Here is a 4,936-nt window from a genome sequence, read left to right on the forward strand (position 1 = left end):
CACGACGTACCGATACGTTGTCAAGATCGAACAAAAGTTTAAACAGAAGAAGCGAGACTTTGGATCTATGAATTCGAAGCAAGGGAAAGGTGCCCCCAAACCACTAAACAAAGGGCAAAGCCAAGGCAAGGTGGCCTAGGACAACTCACGCAAGTCGCAAGTAAAGAATAACACCCCGAAGCCGAAGAAGGACATGGGAAAGTGGTGTGAGTTCCATAAGAGCTCCACTCACAACACAAGTGAGTGTCGGGCCAAACAGACACTGGTGGCCGAGCTAAAGTCTTCAGAATCAGATGCATGTTCCGACTCCAAGTTAGAACTCGACAAGGGGAATGACAAAGGGAAGCAGATTATCGATGCAGAGCCCAATGCCACTGTTGCCACCACGAAGATCCAGAAGGAGGAACCCGAAGATCCAAAGGAGGAGGAGTGCCTCTTCCACTCCCAGATGTGGGTAAAGGGTTCCCTGCTATAGTTCATTGTCAACAGTGGGAGCCAAAAGAACCTCATTTCAGCAGAGGTCGTGAAGCGGTTGGGCTTACCGACCACAACACATCCACAACCGTACACCATTGGGTGGCTTCAGCAAGGACGGGATCTTCGCGTGAGCTAGTAGTGTCGCCTTCCATACAATGTTAAGCCCTTCACGGATGAGGTATTATGTGACATTGCTCCCTTTGATGTTTGTGATGTATTATTAGGCCAACCATACTTGTAGAAGTGACATGTTGTGTATGAGTCAACGCCTCGTGTTGTTATTGTTACTTTTAGAAATAAGTTGTACAGGATACCGGAGGTAGCACCGCCTACTGCCATCTCTTTGGTTACTGCAAAAAAATGCAGTAAGCTCATTTCCAAAACCGGGAAATTTGTTTTCTTGATGATATGCCCTCAAGGAAAGAAGAAGACGGTGGCCACGACCTCCAAACATGGCCCCTCTACACAACAACAACAGATGAATAACTTCGTGGAGGAGTATGAGGACATCTTCACCTCCCCCGCAGGGGTGCTTTTGCAGTGCCAAGTCAAGCACTCCATCGATCTGACCCCAGGTGCACCACTGCCCAATGGACCAATCTATCGGCGCTCCATTCTGGAGAATGACGAAATCAAGAGGCAAATTCAGGAACTGCTGCATAAAGGTCACATCCGACCGAGTTCATCGCCTTGTGGGAGCCCGATCGTGTTGGTACAGAAGAAGGATGGGACTTGGAGACTTTGTATTGACTATCGAGTGCTGAAAAAGATCATTGTCTGGAATAGATACTCGATCCCACGAATTGATGACCTTTTGGACCAACTGAAGGGGGAAAAATATTTCAGCAAGATTGACTTGAAGTCAGGATATCACCAAGTACCAATCGAACCCTCCGATGTGTGGGAGACTGCCTTCAAAGCCAAGGAGGGCCTTTTCGAATGGTTGGTTATGCCTTTCGGATTGACAAATGCTCCTGCAACCTTCATGATTCTGATGGATGACATCTTATATTCACCAACTCATTTGTGGTGGTTTACTTGGATGACATCTTGATCTTCATCCAGAGTTGGGAAGAGCACCTCCATCACATCCTACAGGTTCTCCAAACACTGCGACAACACAAGCTATGTGCCAATTTGGAGAAATGCACATTCGGCATGACCCAAGTTTAGTATTTGGGATACATTATTGATGAACAGGGGGTGCATGTGGATCCAACCAAGATCCAAGTCATTCGAGATTGGCCAACTCCAATCATTCTGACAAATCTCCACAACTTTCTTGGTCTTGCCAATTTCTATGCATGTTCATGTTGGGATTCTCTCATATCACTTGGCCCTTGAGTCAAGTCACCAAGGGAGGAGCGGAAGCAAAATTATTCCGATCTAAATCTCAACAGAAGGCATTCACAGAGTTAAAACATCGCGTTTGCTCGGCACCAGTGCTCACATTACTAGATTTGCAACAACCATTTGAGGTCGAAACAGATGCCTCTGACTATGCTATTGGGGCAGTCCTTACTCAACATGGGCATCCAGTGGCATATCATAGTGAGACACTTTCAGAAACAGTCTGGAAGTATCCCACTTATGACAAAGAGATGTATTCCATTGTGCAGGCCTGCCGACAATGGAAGCATTACATTTTGGGGAAGGGGACAGTCATCCACACAAACCACCGACCTCTGCAGTTCATAAAGACGCAAGGGAATTTGCAGAATGATCGCCATTAGAAGTGGTCCACATACCTGCAACAGTTCCATTTGAATATCAAGTATAAGAAGGGCAACACCAAGAAAGTTGGAGATTGCCTTAGCTGACCACCAATCATGGCATTAACCACCGTGCTCAACTCTTTTGGGCACGAGACTTCTGATTGGCCACTTCTCTACAAAAGCGACCTAGAATTGGGCCACACATACCAGACGCTCTTGGAGGATTAGCATGTTTTAGATTTTCACCTCTAGGATGCCATATTATGCCACCTGGGTCACCTTTGTGTTCCTTCAAGCAAGTGTGTCAAGATGATTTGGGAAGCACACTATAGTCGGGCTGCTGGGCATTTCAAGGTCGAGATAACGATGGCAGTACTGCAGAAATATTTCTATTGGCCGAATCTTTGACAGGATGTCAGGAAGTACATCTGATCCTGCACTGCCTCTGCCATTTCCAAACCAACCATCAAGAAGCAAGGCCTCTATACCACATTGCCTACCCCTAGTCGACCTTGGGAATCCATCTCCATGGATTATATGTCGGACATTCCTTCTACTAAGCATGTCAACGACTGTGTTTTTATGGTCATCGACGGATTCTCACAGATGGCCATTATGGCGGCCTGCAAGAAGAATATCACAGCAAAAGCCACTACTAAACTCTTCTTTGAATGAGTGTGGGTACTCTTTGGGATCCCACAATATATCATCTCAAATCAGGACAGCAGGTTCCTCAGTGCATTTTGGTCCAGTCTCTGGTTGATGCTGGACACCAAGCTCACTAAGTCCACAGCTTTCCATCCCCAAACTGATGGTCAAACAAAGGTTGTCAACATGATGATTGTACACATTCTGCACATATACAACTCAAAGCATCCATGCACATGGGATGAGAACCTCCCCTATGTCCAGCACAACTATAACTGGGCTTTCCACAGCTCGACTAGCCACAACCCCTTTCAGGTGAGCTTGGGATTCCATCCACTATGTCCCATTGATGTGGCCATGCCATTTGCAGCTACTCAGGCAGATTCAGCTCATGTCCAGTCCATAACTAATAAGGCAAACAACTTCATTGAGCACATCCAAAATTTCCGCCAACAGGTACACGACATTATAGAGAAATCAAATGCTAAGTACAAGCAACGAGATGATCAACATCGGGTGCCACACAAGTTTCAAGTGGGCGACAAAATCTGGTTGCATTTGCAAAAGGAATGCCTTATCGGATCCTATCAGAAACTCAGGACCACTCTGATATGGTCCTTACACCATTACCAAGGTTGTGGGAGACAATGCATTTGAGCTCAACATTCCACGATTCCTTGGCCTGCACCCAGTGTTCAATGTGGACTGCCTTCGATCATACTTCCCATCATTGCTAGACACATCAGGCATTGCAGAATAGCTCACATCTACAAAGTTAAATCCAGATTGCATGGAACATGACACAACTGATCGGATCATGGATACATAGATCAATAACACCCGACAGCAAAGTATCCAACTATATCGAGATTCCAAAGCAGGCCAACTCCTTCACCAGGGCAAGTGGCTCACCAGGGACCAAGTTTAGCAGAAGTTTCCTCATCTCATGGAGGAACTCAACATAATGGGGACCATTACTTCCGGGGGGGGGGATGATCCAGGTGGATATTGGTGGCCACCCACCTATTCCGCTTGGACCTTCACCATTGTTTCTTTCAGTTTTTCAATTTCCTTATTTGTAGCACAATTTACTATTTTTGGCAGTTTTTTGGGTCCTGAACTTCCGGAGTCGTTTTGAGGCCCTAAACGACGTTTTTTGGGAAAACTGGGAGCAACATGTGTTCAAGGACCAATGTTTCTCACTCAAAAGTTGTAGTCCTCAGGTAGATATTTCTAACGAGGTATTGTGCATGTCAAACGGAGATCGTATGCTAAAGTTATGACCTTGGGAAGTTGATGTACCAATTTACCCAAACGGGGCCCATAGTTTGGAGCTTCATCTCCTAGGGTTAGGTTTTTGGATGTTTAGGGTTTTCCATTGTTTCTCAACAATAAATAGGCCTTCGAGCCTCATTATAAGATAGTTTAGAGGCATGTAACTGCCACATCTCTTCTCAGAGATAAGCTACCATCACCCGAGCTAGTTTATTTCCATTTCTGTCTATAAGCATATTTTAGTATTTTACATCAATGAAATGAAGTGTTATTTCTGTTGCATCTCTGTATTTATGGTTATATCTGTAACTTATTGCGTTCCTGTTTAAATCTAGAACACAAACACTGAAATTCATTCCATGTGTTTTCTCTAAGTGTTTTGCTCCCTTTTGCAAGATAGGCAAGATGCCGTCTTTTCGCATGCAAGTTGTCACACTTTATGCATAAGCTCATTTTGGTGGTTTCAAGAGCCCATCTTTGTGTTTACGAGTTTTCCTAGCCATATAAACATCTGTCACACTCATTCAAAAAGTTTTGAGCATTGTCACACAAGTGTCATCACAGTGGTCTTAAAGTTTATCTTAGTTGTCGCACTTGTTGTAACTGGTCATGGGGCAGTCACACACAAGAGAAAATGTTGTTCATGTATCATAGGTTATCAATGTTGTTGATTCATCAAGTATTATAAGTGTTAGGACACAATCAAATCTCTATCACTTCACCTGTTAGTTTCACTGGTTCGACACTTAGACTATTCCGAAGAAGATACCCGACCCTTCAACTTGGCTTCACCTAGCCTACCTAGACTATGCATTGTGCAG

This window comes from Pinus tabuliformis, chromosome Q, assembly GCF_031772625.1.
Source record: "Pinus tabuliformis cultivar Carrire ecotype Pingquan chromosome Q, CPIR1, whole genome shotgun sequence".
Lineage (NCBI taxonomy): Eukaryota > Viridiplantae > Streptophyta > Pinopsida > Pinales > Pinaceae > Pinus > Pinus tabuliformis.